Here is a 16,921-nt window from a genome sequence, read left to right as displayed (position 1 = left end):
CGTTTTGAATCTTGTACTCTTGTAATTTCGAGACGTTTCTTATCAATAATTGGAACCTCTTTGAATGTATTTTGTACTTTTGAGCTTTTTGGTCGTTTGCGTCTTCAATTCGTCGAATCTGTCTTTTGTCTTCACCTTTTATTATTTAAACGAATATCACTTGTAAATAGAACAATTGCAACTAAAAGCTTGTCTTTCTTGAGGAATAATGCTATGAAATATATGTTCGTTTTTAGCATTATCAAATATTCCCACACTTGAGCGTTGCTTGTCCTCAAGCAATATCGTCTTGAAATACTAGAATCACTTCTTTATTCTTCACACTTTGTACATCAGTGATTTCTATACGGCGGTATAAACAATGATAGTAACGATAGAACCATGGTTAAAGGTGGGTGTGTCATCCACAGTTGCCTCGGGTTTAGGTCAACGACACTTGCAATCAAATAGCCGATTTACTTTCGGTTTCCAAAGCAAAGTGCACATTTGAAAGGCGGTTTACAGTCCCACATGACTATGAAAATGTAGATCCTTAAGGAAATTGGATCTTTATGAAAATATTTGATCTTTTGAAAATTCAATCTAGCTTTTACCCTAGATAAGTTTTCCGGAATAACCCTTCACCGGTGTTTGCAAAATATTTTTGTGGGTTTGGTGGGTTTCAGATTTGAAAATTTTAGCTCAAAACTTGCGGTTTTGTGTCACCCACTTGCTAACCTTGTATTTGGAAAGCAACACGTCCAGTTTACTTGTCCCGTATATTACCTTTCGATAAACTACCGTCCGGTTGTAAAGGAAAGCGTTGAACAAGCAACTGTTAAGGCAATGTCCCCTGACATGCTTTTAATTATGGTCTATAACGTGTCGGATGCAATTACTATTCTTGGTAGGAGCAATAGTAAAGCTCACCCTTATGATTTTTCGGTCTGGCACAAGGTCCTGTCTTTGACCACTATGCAACCACCGTTCTTACGGTTGACACCCGATTTGGTTCAGGTGACCTAATGAATTCCAGGTGAATTCCTAGGATTTTACGTTCAATGGTAATGAACGCATTGAAAATGGGTTTTCAGAAAACAAATCGGTTTTAATTTGATCAAAATATTTTCTCGTTCAAACTCGAGTTTAGATATCATCGAATTCCATTAGTTTGTAATTCTCAATCTTTAAAGTCAATCTCAAGGATTGAGTAATATCAGTCTTAAAAGCTGATTTTTGATCTTTTAAGGAGATTATCCTTTCTGGAGATCTGATTTATTAGTCTTATCAAGCTAATTTGCACGGTGCCCCCCCATTGTACGAGATAAATCCTTCTCATGGTTAGGATAAATCTGACCACTTGGCGACCCTGTTTAATGCTGAGGTTCGTGGATTTCCTGCTGATTTTAGTGATGACTTTTCTAGATTTTTCGTCAACCTACAGCTGGTCTGGACGACAACTTCTTGACCTAAATCAAGAAGCGCGTGTCTTTTTCGGAAGACTTTACTTCCTTTTAATGATGGAATTGATTCATCGTGTAGATCCATCTCTTCTTTTCTTTCATCGGGTAAAATGGTTTAGTTTAGTCCAAAGCAAAAGTATTTTCAGTTATTTGTTACAGTTATATGTGACATATGTTTAAGATAACTTGGTAAATTTTCCCACACTTGGCTTTTATTTTCTTTTTTATCGTCCTCTATTCCATTTTAAATGAATTTCAACATTTTGGTTTGTTTCTCAATTTATGTCCTTTCCGAGGTTACAATAATTTCGGTGTTAACACATAGTTTTATCGTTCATAAATATGTATAAACATGATTTTGAGTACATTTAATTGAAAATTTTGAAAATTTTTACTAGAATTGGGTAGTCAGTATATAAGACTAGGGCTGTTCTTTATTATCAGAGAGCACTAGATTCTAATACAACTACTACGTTACTAGTATTTTTAATGGTAACCAAGTGTATAAAGATAAAAATTTTAAAAATCCGAAAGAATTTAACCCCTTCCCACACTTAAGATCTTGCAATGCCCTCATTTGCAAGAAATCAGTACAATTTAAATTATTGAGGGTGATTAGCGTAGAAATGATTAAATTTTACCAAAGTTTCCAAATATATTGGCGTTTGTTTGCTGAATGATAAATGGTGTATAGCATTTGTTCATTTCGTCTGTTGTTACATCACATTTATTTGTCATCTTGTCGTCAAAATTAGTAGCTTTTGCTGAACTTAATGCCAGTCTTTGAAAGTGCGCTGTTTTACCCTGTTTTGAACAATCGACAATATACATACATACAAGTATAATCATGCATGGCAATTTGAAATGGGACTTAATATCCCACTTTCAAATTCTAAATATGAAATATTAGTACACAATAATAATAAAATAATAAAAATTACACAAATATATCCAATAACATAAGTTTAAACATGATAAAGTCAAAAGATAAAAACATAATAATCATAAAAATAACCAAATGGAACTAAATCAGTCTGGATAGGGGTTCCAGTTCATCTCATCGGGTGGGTTCCATTGTTGGTTATAGGTGTTCTGATAGGCTTGGTTATAGTCATACCGGTTAAAGGGTGGTCGGATATCGGGGCTATGTGGCGGAAAATGAGCAGGTCGAGTAGGTACATAGTTATTTGGTACCTGATATGATAGCTGGCTCATGATTTAGTGCTGATGAACTAACCAGCTATCGTGTTGGCGTCGCCTATAATCCTCGTATACTCGCTCGGAGTTCCACTGCTCATACATACTATGTCTGGCCGCGTTCGTCATTGCTTCCTCATTTATACGAACGTGGACGTCAAGAATAGCATCTCGAAAGACATCCCTAATGTCTTCCGCCTCCTCCATTTCCTCGTCTGAGCCTCTCTCTACCTGAGGATGAGATCCCTCATAGGGTACTGCCTGGTTACGTCTACTTTTCAATACCTTAGCACCCACATAAACTTTCAATCCTAAGGGCTCAACCTGTTCTCTACAAATCTGTAATGGACCCCCTTGGTTCCTATCAACACCTAAATACTCTCCAATGAGAGTAACAAAAATACCTCCTCCTATTATACTCCCTTCCTGCAATCCCTCTACCATTTTAGATAAATAAAAAGCAACACAGTAAGGGATATTGACAAAGCTTCTAGGATCCCGAATACACTTTAGGTAGAATAAATCATATAAGGTAATTTTTTCTTTATTATGACCTCTTTGTGTAATCGAGTTAGCCAAAAATCTATGAATAATACGAAGCTCGGCTCTGTCAATATGTGTATAGGAGTGTCCTCCTGCTCGTGTAAAAACATCAAAATGTGACATACGCCTCCAAATGGTGTCAGCGTCAAAGTTACTATCTACCCGTTCACCATAATGAATCAAGTTTGTACAATCGGGTAATAGCAACTCACCAGGAGTATATATCTGTAAGGCCCTGGCCATGTCCAGCATGGACATTCTGTACATCCTACCGCCAAGGATAAACCTAAGAAATCTTCTATCATCTATCCTAACTATATTTGTATCAAGTGATACAGTACTCATCAACTCAACACACCATTCCTTATATACAGGTCTACGAATGGTGAAAAGACGTTCCCAATCTGTAAAAGAAGAACTGCCATACCTTTGAACTAAAAGCTGTCTAACACGGTCAGCTAGATGGACCGTTTCCAAAGGGGCCCAATCAATTACCCTTGGCACCTCTACATTTTTTGTTACCAATTTGAATTTGTTCCTTTGATATGTCTCGTAATCTCTCCATCTTCTATCAAATCTCAGATTAGGATGTAGATTGTGCTCAGGAATCGTTGGGAATTCTACTGGCGGCCTCATTGGGAATACTATGAATTCATCAACAAACTGTACCGGATCATAATAAGGTATGTGCTGATCAGGCTGTTGTTGTTCCTGTTGCGGTTCTTGTTCGTGTTGCATTTCTGGTTCTGGTGCTGGTGCTGGTCGTCTAGATGATGATGCTCCTGATCCTCCAGTATCGGCTCTCTGTAAAACACATTAAACACAAAAATTGTGCATCCAAATATGCATTAGTGTTAGCAAAATAACAACTTAAAACAATCACTATAACATGTTAAATCAAAATTAAACTTATACACATTTTCACAATTTTTCACAATTCTACACTTTTCAAATAAGCACATATGAAAATGTATACAAAATTCATAAGCATTTAACTCAAATAACATGTCAAAATATTCATTATTAATAATTAAACAAGTCTCAAATGGCAAATATATCAAATTAATCAAGTTCATGAATTTTAGACTTAAAAAGTCCACTTTAATCTCCAAAAATCATGTTTAGGATCATTGTTTGGATCATTTAACTATCTAAACATGTTACACTACTCAATTTAGCAATAATTCATGACAAAAATCGGCCATAACCTGTTTATATCAAAAAGCCCCAAATTGCTCAAGAACACAAACCCTAGATTTCTAAAAATTTTGAAGTTTTTGGCTTCAAATCATGTTAAATAGCATCAATCTAGGTTATACATGCATAAAATACTAACAATTTATTACTAATTACACTTGAAATTAACAAAATTGCATTAGATAAAAAATTGGTAATTATCACAAAAACTAGGAATTTATAGAGTTTAGGGGTGTAATTTTTACCAATTTGCTGAAGAATGAGAATCTAGGCATGATTAGAGCAAGAAAAATGACGAATTACGGTGGAAAAATGGCGAAAATTGGTGAATTTTTGGGTGAGTTTCGTGAATGTGTGTGTGTTGTGGTGAGGAAGACAGAACAGCTGCTGTTATTTGTTTCTGACCTGCATTTGGTCCCCATGCGATCGCATGGGTTCCAAGTGCAAACCCCATGCGATCGCATGGGGTGCCGGCTACAGTGTTTTCAGGTTTTTTTTTTTTTTTTTTTTTTTTATTTTATAAAACCTTATGCTTTATAAAACTTATAATTAATTAAATTTTAAAAATTTTGTTTTCCTTTAGGAGCGAGGGCGTTTCGGATCGTTGTCCTAGTCTGTCCCTCGACAAAATTTTAAAATTTGTCAAATCGAAGCGCGGTTTTTGAAAGTAAAGATTTTTGGGTTTTTTTTAATGTTTTTGGCATACTTTAATTCAATAAGATTAAAAATAATGATAATAAAAGTTCTCGTCCCTTCCTCGGGTAAAGCAATTTCGGTTCAAAGACCTAGTCTTCAACTTACGAAGAATTTTAAAAATCATATTTTTAACTTAATGAGATAAAGTAAATTTTTGTTTTTAAATTCACACAACTTAAATATAAAATTTAAAATTAATATTAAAAATTCACACCAAACTTAAAATTTGAAATGCATAAAATTAAAAATTCATATTTTAAAAATTAAAAATTCACACCAAACTTAATTTAAAAATTCAAATATTTACAATTTTTAAAAATATTGTTTTTACAAAGTTTACAATATTAATTTAAGATTTAAATATTAATTTTAAAAACATGGTAAAAATAAAATTAAAAATCTTTTTGGCTTTTTATCCCACTTTAATCAATCAAATATTATCAAAAATATGCGCCCCTCTTTTCGGTAAAGTAATTTCAGTTCCAAGACCTAATTTAACTCATGACGAATTTTTGAAATATTTTGGGTTGATTGATTAAAGATATTTATACCTTAAGAATAAACGTTAAATTTCGTAGTGATGTAATAAATTTTTGAATGATATCAATAATTTCGGTCGCCAAACCTAATTTTATTCAATACCAATTTAATACTTTTTAGCGAACAAATTAGCGTTTATTATCAAAAGGTTAAAAATAAAAATAAAAATAAAAATAAAAACTGTAAAAACATACCTGTGAAATAGATTTCTTAGTTATATGATCTATCCCATTCATAAGATAGTCGGTTTAATTGGTTTTCCATGGCTACATAGGCGTAACCTCGAGCATTCAGTGTCTTTTCTTCTAAACATATGAACGGTCCGTCTCTGCATAAAGTAACAAATTCGGTATTTGAATAGGTTTGATTATTTGAACATTTACCTCCATGTGACCATTTTCCGCATTTGTGACATCTTTCTAGGTGTCGTGCTCTTCTTTTCGCTGCGGATTTTGATTTTCCTTTACCAAATTGTAACTTATTATCTTCGCATCTGGATTCTTTTCTAACTCCGTCCATTCTTTCTCTGATTACTGATACTAATTCACTCGGTAGTATGTCATTATTACGTTTAGTGATCAAAGCGTGTAGCATTAGACCATGGTTTAGTTCACAGGCAGTCTTCATTTCGTAAAAACCTAAAAAAAAAAAAATTTTCAGAATGGGGGGAGAAGACTAGTTCTTTAGGGTCTGCTAGGGAAAGACCATTCAGGTTCCATTTTCGAGAACTACACGAAAATAGACAATCAAACTCTAACAGAAATACATATTATCCTTTAAAGACTTGATTCTCCCCACACTTAGTTAGCTGTGGTGTCGAAATTGTGATTAACTTCGTTGTCGACTTCCATCGGACCATGTATGTAATGTTTAACTCTGTGACCGTTAACTTTAAATTCAATCCCATTTGAATTTATTAATTCTATCGTTCCGTATGGGAAAACTCTTTTGACTATGAATGGTCCAGACCATCTTGATTTCAATTTTCCAGGAAATAGCTTGAATCGTGAATTGAAAAGAAGAACTCTGTCTCCTTCTTTAAATTCTTTTGAACTTCTAATTCTTTTATCATGCCATTTCTTCGTTCTTTCTTTATAGATTAACGAATTTTCGTATGCTTCATGTCTTAATTCTTCTAATTCATTTAGTTGACTTAATCGTAGACATCCAGCTTCATGTATATCAAGATTACATGTCTTCAAAGCCCAAAATGCTTTGTGTTCAATTTCTACTGGAAGATGACATGCTTTTCCATAAACAAGTCTAAAAGTTGTGGTTCCAATTGGAGTTTTGTAGGCTGTTCTAAAAGCCCAGAGTGCATCCTCCAATTTAATGGACCATTCCTTTGGATTTGATCCTACGGTTTTCTCTAGAATACGTTTTAAAGCTCGGTTGGTATTTTTAACTTGTCCACTTGTTCGTGGATGATATGCGGTGGAGATTTTATGAGTTACTCCATATCTTTTAAGAACTTTCTCAAGTTGATTATTACAGAAATGAGTACCCCGATCACTTATTAAAGCTTTCGGTGTTCCAAACCTTGCAAAAAGATGTTTTAAAAAGTTGATTACAACTCGTGCATCATTAGTTGGGAGAGCTTGTGCTTCCGCCCATTTAGATACATAATCAATGGCTACGAGTATATATAGATTATTATGAGATTTTGGAAATGGACCCATAAAGTCAATACCCCAAATGTCAAATACTTCACATACTTGGATGACATTTTGTGGCATTTCATCACGTTGACTTATTTTTCCGGCCCTTTGACAAGCATCACAGGATTTGCAAAGAAGGTGTGCGTCTTTGTAAATTGTAGGCCAATAGAATCCAGCATCATAAACTTTTCTTGCTGTTAGTTGAGGCCCATAATGCCCTCCTGTTGGTCCTGTGAGACAATGGTTTAATATTTTACTAGCTTCATCTCCAAATACACATCGGCGTATTATTCCATCGGGACAACTTTTAAACAGATGTGGATCTTCCCAGAAATAGTGTTTTATATCACTGAAGAATTTCTTTCGTCTTTGGTACGATAATCCTTTTTCAAGGAATCCACAAACTAAGTAGTTTGCATAGTCTGCAAACCATGGAATTTCTTTATAATCTATCTTCAATAGATATTCATCAGGAAAGTTGTCTTGTATGGCCGATTCATTTAGAACTTCTAATTCGAGATTTTCAAGACGAGAAAGATGATCAGCGGCGAGATTTTCTGCTCCTCTTTTATCTCGGATTTCAATATCAAACTCTTGTAAGAGTAAGATCCAACGGATTAATCTTGGTTTAGCATCTTGTTTTGAAAATAGGTATCTAAGAGCAGAATGGTCGGTATAGACCACCGTTTTTGCTAGAACGAGATATGATCGAAATTTGTCAAAAGCAAAAACAATAGCAAAGAGTTCTTTTTCAGTAGTTGTATAGTTCGTTTGTGCTCCTTGTAACGTCTTACTAGCATAATATATAGGTTGAAATCGTTTTTCAATCCTTTGTCCTAAAATGGCTCCCATTGCAAAATCACTTGCATCGCACATTAGTTCAAATGGTAGATTCCAATTTGGTGTTATCATGATCGGTGCATTAGTGAGTTTTTCTTTAAGAATATTAAAAGATTTGATACACTCATCTGAAAAGATGAATGGAGCATCCTTTTCTAGGAGTTTATTCATAGGAGTGGCAATTTTAGAAAAATCTTTTATGAAACGTCGGTAAAAACCGGCATGCCCTAGAAAACTCCTAATTCCTCTAACATTGGTGGGATGTGGAAGTTTAGCAATTACATCTACTTTAGCTCTATCCACTTCAATTCCTTCTTTTGAAATTTTATGTCCAAGAACGATGCCTTCTTTAACCATGAAATGGCATTTCTCCCAATTAAGTACTAGATTTGATTGTTCGCATCTAAGAAGCATTCGTTCGAGATTAACTAGACATGATTCAAATGTATCACCGAAGACTGAAAAGTCATCCATGAAAACTTCCATGCATTCTTCTATCATGTCGTGAAAAATCGCCATCATGCACCTTTGAAAGGTTGCAGGGGCGTTACAAAGTCCAAATGGCATGCGTTTGTAAGTAAAAGTACCATAAGGGCACGTGAACGTGGTTTTCTCTTGATCTTCGGGTGCTATTGGAATTTGAAAATATCCGGAAAATCCATCTAGAAAACAATAGTAACTATTTTCGGCTCATCTTTCCATCATTTGATCTATGAAAGGTAAGGGAAAGTGATCTTTTCTGGTGGCGTCATTTAATTTTCTATAATCAATACATACACGCCATCCTGTTACAGTCCTAGTAGGAATAAGCTCATTTTTCTCATTTGTAATGACAGTCATGCCACCCTTCTTAGGCACGCATTGAACTGGGCTTACCCATGGACTATCAGAGATTGGATAAATTAGACCTGCATCTAGCAGTTTAATAATCTCTTTCTTAACTACATCTTGCATATTAGGATTTAGTCTTCGTTGGCGTTGCACATACGTTTTATGACCTTCTTCCATAAGGATTTTATGTGTGCAATACGAAGGACTTATTCCTTTAATATCATGAATCTTCCATGCAATGGCTGGTTTATGAGCTTTCAACACAGAAATGAGTTGTGATTTCTCATTTTCAGTAAGAGAAGACGATATTATTACAGGTAATTCAGATTTACCATGTAAATAAGCGTATTCCAAATGGTTTGGAAGTGGCTTTAACTCTAATTTCGGAGGTTCTTCTATCGATGATTTGTATCGATATCTGTCTTCTTCTCTTAGCATTTGAATTTCTTCTGTTGTTGGTTCATATCCATTAGCTATAAGTGTAGCTAACATTTCAGCTTCATCAATTGGTTCATTACCTTCTCCTAAAGAACATTCTCCTGTTCCTTGTAATTCTGGAAATTCTTCTAATAATTCTGCATGTGCATCTATAGTTTGAATATAATAACATGTATCATCTGCAGATTGTGGTTGTTGCATTGCTCTATCAACTGAAAAGGTAACACTCTCATCCTCTATACTTAGGGTCAGTTTCTTACCGAACACGTCTATCATTGCTTTAGCCGTGTTTAAGAATGGTCTTCCTAATATGAGAGGAACTTGAGAATCTTCTTCCATGTCCAGAACAACAAAATCTACTGGAAATACTAAAGTACCAACTTTAACTAGCATGTTCTCCATTATCCCTCTAGGATATTTTATTGATCTATCGGCTAGTTGTATGCTTATTCTGGTTGGTTTCAATTCTCCAAGGTCTAGTTTAGCGTACAGTGAATATGGCATTAAATTTATACTAACACCTAAGTCTGCCAATGCTTCTATTGAACTAAGACTACCCAGAAAACATGGAATTGTGAAACTTCCTGGATCAGATAATTTTTCTGGTATCTTATTCAACAGCACTGCTGAACAATTAGCATTCATAGTAACAGCCGAGAGTTCTTCCATTTTCTTTCTATTTGAGATTAGATCTTTCAAGAATTTAGCATATCTAGGCATTCCTGAAATCACATCAATGAAAGGAAGATTTACATTTATCTGTTTAAACATATCCAAGAATTTGGATTGCTCGGCTTCAAGTTTCTCTTTCTTCATTTTACTCGGGTAAGGAAGTGGTGGTTGGTATGGTTTAACATAAGGTTTATCCTTAACTGTGTTATCTTCATTAACCTTTTCAACTACCGGTTCTTTTTCTTTATCTTGATCAGGTTGTGGTTCTTGTGGAGTAGGAATAGCTTCATCAGAAGTTACAGGTATTTCAGGTGGTTTAAGTGTTGTACCACTTCTTGTGGTAATGGCTTTAGCTGTTTCATTTCGGGGGTTAGCATTTGTATCACTAGGTAGACTTCCCGGTTTTCTTTCACCTATTAACCTTGCTAGGTTACTTACTTCTTGTTCCAGATTTTGAATAGAAGCTTGTTGATTTCTAAATGCTTGAGCATTTTGTTCATTGGTTTGTTTTTGAGATGTGAAAAACTGCGTTTGAGTTTCAACTAGCTTCGTCATCATATCTTCTAAATTCGGCTTTTTATCATCAGTTTGTTGTGGTGGTTTGTTTTGAAAATTCGGTCTTTGCTGATTGTAATTATTATTAGATACTTGTTGATTGCTAGGACCTTGTTGGTTGTTGTATGGAATATTTCGGTTATAATTCTGGTTTTGATTGTAAATCGGTCTTGGCGGTTGATAATTATTCTGATAAGTATTTCCAGGCCTTTGGTTTATGTATGAAATATTCTCTCTTTGTTCCATTGTTAATTCAATACTGAGACAATCTTTTGTCAAATGTGGTCCTCCACACTGCTCACAACTAATTCGTATTGAGTGAATATCTTTAGTCATCTTTTCCATTCGTCTCTCCACAGCATCTATCTTTGCGGAAATGGAATCTAAGTCATGGCTAGAATCGGCTCTAGATGCTTTAGATGATCTAATGATATCTTTTTCTTGGTGCCACTCATGTGAGTGGGAAGCAGTGTTATCAATAATTTTGTAAGCATCAGTTTCGGTTTTCTTCATAATAGAACCACCAGCTGCTATATCTATGTCTTTCCTTGTAGTGATGTCGCATCCTTGGTAGAATATTTGTACTATTTGACAGGTGTCTAAACCATGTTGCGGACATCCTCTTAACAATTTTCCATATCTTGTCCATGCCTCATATAGAGTTTCATTTGGCTTCTGTGTAAACGTAACAATTTCTGCTTGAAGTCTTACGGTTTTAGATGCAGGAAAGAATTGTTTAAGAAATTTGTCAACTAAAACATCCCATGTATCAATCGCCCCTTCAGGTAACGATTCCAACCAATCTTTGGCTTCTCCTTTTAAAGTCCAGGGAAATAACATGAGATATATCTGTTCATCCTCCACTTCTCGGATTTTAAATAGTGTGCAGATCCTATTAAAGGTACGTAGATGTTCATTTGGATCTTCCTTTGGCGCACCACTAAATTGGCATTGATTAGTCACCATGTGTAGAATTTGTCCTTTGATTTCATAATCTGGCGCATTAATGTCTGGATGAGTAATTGCGTGACCTTGGCCAGTGCGTTTAGCTCTCATTCGGTCTTCCATACTTAAAGGTTCCAGATTTTCCATAATTGAATTTGTTGAATCGGAATCACTAGAGGATTCTGATTTAATGGTTCGTTCCTCAACAATCTCTGTTTGAATGATTGGTGGTTCCGGAGGAAAGTTTAATGGTTCAGGATCTACGAACCGTTCCTGAATATTCTCCGGATTCTCAATTGTGAGGTCGGGTTCAAAAAATGGATTATCGGAAATTTGAACTGAAGTACTTGGTCGACTGGATGACGATTCTAAAGAAAAATCAACGGCGGTTATATTTGCTAAATGTCTTGATCTAGTTACAGGTGGTGAACGTACAAAAGGTGGTGATCGTCTTGCTCGGTGCATTCACTGAATATCCTATTAGTTTTAAAAAGGAAAGAAAAATTATAATAAGTTATCCAATTAATGGACTTTTCTGATTTTGCCCACGTTTCGAATAGCCAAAAGATGCGGCAGAGGGGCAGGATTCGTTTGGTCTCAATATAATTGAGGACTGTTTGGCTCCAATAACCCGGTCCACGTACAAATCCAACTATTACTACGAACCAGAAAATTTTGATGTCTATCAATTTAACCACTTAAAATAAATTTTCGTAATTTTAAGAAATTTAGATAAGAAGTAGAATAAAAATCTATGTCCTAAAAACTAGAATAGCGAGAAATAAGAAAGAAAAAGAGTTCGTCGAAAAAGATCGGAAAAGAAAAATGGTTGAAAAATAAAAGGTGATGGAAAAATTAAAGAAACTTATAAAACTTAAAAGTACTTTGACTAACCTAACCTTATTACTACAACTAACTTAAAATTATAATCGCAAATTGAAATTACTAATTGAAATGATAATTGATACATAGTAAAAGGTGTCTAAAAATATTAAAGCTTACAGGAAAACTAAATCCCAAATGAAAATAACTTAAAAAGAAACTAAAACTTAAAAAGGCGTCGCAAAATTCTAAAGCACCTAAATCTTAGTCTAAAGAAAAAGCACTTAAGGAATTCTACGGCAAAGCCTAAAAATTTAGAAGTAAAAATAACTATGGCAAAGACTATGAATTAAAACTAAATAGGAGCGAAAAATACAAAAGTTACGCTAAAACGATTAAAAAGGGACAAAATATAAAAATATATATAAAGTTGTAAAAAGTACAATTTTTATAAAAATATTATTTTTATATTATTTATTTTATAAAACTATTAATTTTACAATTTAAATAAACTAATTAAACTAAAAATACAAATTAATAATAAAAACTAAATTAATATATATTATATATAACCCTAATTAGGGTTTAAATATAATAATTATTATTATTATTCGTAATTAATGCAGTTGCAGTCTGGCGTGTCAGATGGGCTCATGCGATCGCATGAGTCCTCAGTTGCCCAGCCATGCGATCGCATGGGCTAGGGTTTCGGGCCAAGAGCTGGGCTGCTACAGTGTTCGGGCCGAATTAATTATTATTTTTTTTTTGCTGTAAAATATAAAATATATTTATTAATTAAATAAAACTTATATTTTTACAAACTAAAAAAAATAGAAATAAATAAACTTTATAAAACTTAAATATTTATCAAACTCCTAAAAATATTTATACTTTTGATTTTCTTTTTATATTTTCGAATATTTAAAACGTATTTTTATAAAAATGAATTTTAATAAAAGTAAACTAAAAATCTTTTTTTTTTATATTAGCGTTGCGCTTCCGGCGTTTAAGAGTCTCCCCGGCAGCGGCGCCAAAAATACTTGATGTTTGCAGCGTGGTATACGAAATAGCTTATATTTTTACAGAAAATACTATTAAATACGATACAATTTTACACAAGATATTTATTTATTTATAGAATGGATATACTTAAACCTTGCTACAACACTTATAGGCAGTGTACCTAATCGTACAGTAGTGTAGTTTTTAGTAAGTCCGGTTCGTTCCACAGGGAATCTTTTTAAACAAAGCTTAACGCTATATTAGTTTACTTTTATAGAAATACAAATATATATATAAGTAATATTATTATTATAAAGGGGGGTTTTTACCGTTTAATGACCGGTTTGTCGATTTTAAAACTTTAGTCGCAGTTAAAACCAAATGTAAAATATTAAAAATAAATACAAGACTTAAATTAAAGCATAAAGTAAATAACGATAATGAAATTGCGAATAATAAAAGTGCGATAAAATAAACTTGCGATAATTAAAAAGTACGATAATTAAAAGTGCAATTAAATACAATAAAAATAAAAATGCGATAATTAGAAGTGCAATTAAATATAAAATAAAGGAAATTAAATATGAAATAAAAGAATTATGCTTATTTAAACTTCCGTAATCATGATGTTTGACGTGTTGATTTTAGTTTATGCCCATGGGTTAATTGTCCTTTGTCCTGGATTATTTAATATGTCCGTCTGGTTTTGTCCATAACAGTCCATCAGTCATAAATATAAAGTGCGAGTGTCCTCGTCAAATTATCCTTATACCCGAAGTTAAATATTCCAACTAATTGGGGACTTAAACTGTAACAAGATTTTAATACTTTGTTTAATAATTACACCAGGATGTCGACTGAGTGTAACCCAAGGTTTTAATATTTTGTTATCAATTATACCAAGTGTCCTTGTACATAATTTCACCCCTGTTTTAATTATTCTAGTGGTTATTAATCCATTCCCGTGTCCGGTTAAATGAACGATTATTCGTACATATAAATACCCCGCCCATCGTGTCCGATTGAGTGTATATGGTAATTTATAGGGACGCCCAATTGTAAATCTTTATATTAACATTAACAAACTATCATTTAGTTAAACAAATATAAAGCCCATTAATAGCTCATAGTCTAATTTCCACAAGTGTCGTTCTTTTGTCCAAACCCCAATTATGGTACAAAGCCCAATTACCCAATTTTAGTAATTAGCCCAACATCATGATTACTTCGGATTAAATAAGCATAATAATAACTTAGCTACGAGACATTAATGTAAAAAGGTTGAACATAACTTACAATGATTAAAAATAGCGTAGCGTTACACGGACAGAATTTCGACTTACACCCTTACAATATTCGCTAACATACCCTTATTATTAGAATTATAATTAAAATTAAAATTAAAATATAAATTATAAATATATATTTTACGTATATATGAAGAGAAGAGAAAGATAGATTGATTTTTGGTGCACCAAAGCTCGATTTTTATAGGCATGTGGGCTGGAACTGGGGCTCATGCGATCGCATGGATTTATGCCTTCCAGGCCATGCGATCGCATGGCCAGCTGGGGAGGCTTATTCTTGGTTGTTTTCTTCTGCCGACGGTTTTATAAATAATATAATATATTAAATAATTATAAGAATTATTTAAATATTATATTATATTTATGTGCATAGTTGACTTGTAATTTTTAGTCCGTTGCGTCGAGCGTTGAGAGTTGACTCTGGTCCCGGTTCCGGATTTTCGAACGTCCTTGCGTATAATTTAATATCTTGTACTTTGCGTTTTGAATCTTGTACTCTTGTAATTTCGAGACTTTTCTTATCAATAATTGGAACCTCTTTGATTGTATTTTGTACTTTTGAGCTTTTTGGTCGTTTGCGTCTTCAATTCGTCGAATCTGTCTTTTGTCTTCACCTTTTATTATTTAAACGAATATCACTTGTAAATAGAACAATTGCAACTAAAAGCTTGTCTTTCTTGAGGAATAATGCTATGAAATATATGTTCGTTTTTAGCATTATCAGTAATGCAATTGGTTTTCGTTTGCTGTAGAAAATTGAATTTGATTTACAGAAACCGCTTTTTGGGTCAATGTTGATATGTTTCTCCATATGATGGTATATTTGCAGGCTTTGGATTGTAAAATTGTGATGGATTTTGAAATGTCCCGTTCTTATTGATTAAAAACGTTCCATATTAATTGATTTCGTTGCGAGGTTTTGACCTCTATATGAGACGTTTTTCAAAGACTGCATTCATTTTAAAACAAACCATAACCTTTATTTCATCAATAAAGGTTTAAAAAGCTTTACGTAGATTATCAAATAATGATAATCTAAAATGTCCTGTTTACACACGACCATTACATAATGGTTTACAATACAAATATGTTACAACAAAATAAGTTTCTTGAATGCAGTTTTTACACAATATCATACAAGCATGGACTCCAAATCTCGTCCTTATTTAAGTATGCGACAGCGGAAGCTCTTAATAATCACCTGAGAATAAACATGCTTAAAACGTCAACAAAAATGTTGGTGAGTTATAGGTTTAACCTATATATATCAAATCGTAACAATAGACCACAAGATTTCATATTTCAATATACATCCCATACATAGAGATAAAAATCATTCATATGGTGAACACCTGGTAACCGACATTAACAAGATGCATATATGAGAATATCCCCATCATTCCGGGACACCCTTCGGATATGATATAAATTTCGAAGTACTAAAGCATCCGGTACTTTGGATGGGGCTTGTTGGGCCCGATAGATCTATCTTTAGGATTCGCGTCAATTAGGGTGTCTGTTCCCTAATTCTTAGATTACCAGACTTAATAAAAAGGGGCATATTCGATTTCGATAATCCAACCATAGAATGTAGTTTCACGTACTTGTGTCTATTTTGTAAATCATTTGTAAAACCTGCATGTATTCTCATCCCAAAAATATTAGATTTTAAAAGTGGGACTATAACTCACTTTCACAGATTTTTTACTTCGTCGGGAAGTAAGACTTGGCCACTGGTTGATTCACGAACCTATAATAATATATACATATATATCAAAGTATGTTCAAAATATATTTACAACACTTTTAATATATTTTGATGTTTTAAGTTTATTAAGTCAGCTGTCCTCGTTAGTAACCTACAACTAGTTGTCCACAGTTAGATGTACAGAAATAAATTAATAAATATTATCTTGAATCAATCCACGACCCAGTGTATACGTATCTCAGTATTGATCACAACTCAAACTATATATATTTTGGAATCAACCTCAACCCTGTATAGCTAACTCCAACATTCACATATAGAGTGTCTATGGTTGTTCCGAAATATATATAGATGTGTCGACATGATAGGTCGAAACATTGTATACGTGTCTATGGTATCTCAAGATTACATAATATACAATACAAGTTGATTAAGTTATGGTTGGAATAGATTTGTTACCAATTTTCACGTAGCTAAAATGAGAAAAATTATCCAATCTTGTTTTACCCATAACTTCTTCATTTTAAA

General features: G+C 33.5%; 1 pseudogene; it reads right to left on the bottom strand.

The window, feature by feature from the left end:
* LOC139849762 (probable CoA ligase CCL5) overlaps window positions 1–15,496 on the bottom strand; it is a 126,936-nt pseudogene extending 111,440 nt beyond the window's left edge.
* Window positions 15,497–16,921: the final 1,425 nt, after the last annotated feature.

Source organism: Rutidosis leptorrhynchoides, chromosome 5 (genome assembly GCF_046630445.1).
Source record: "Rutidosis leptorrhynchoides isolate AG116_Rl617_1_P2 chromosome 5, CSIRO_AGI_Rlap_v1, whole genome shotgun sequence".
NCBI classification, from domain to species: Eukaryota; Viridiplantae; Streptophyta; class Magnoliopsida; order Asterales; family Asteraceae; genus Rutidosis; species Rutidosis leptorrhynchoides.
This window is presented reverse-complemented; position numbering and strand designations above follow the sequence as displayed.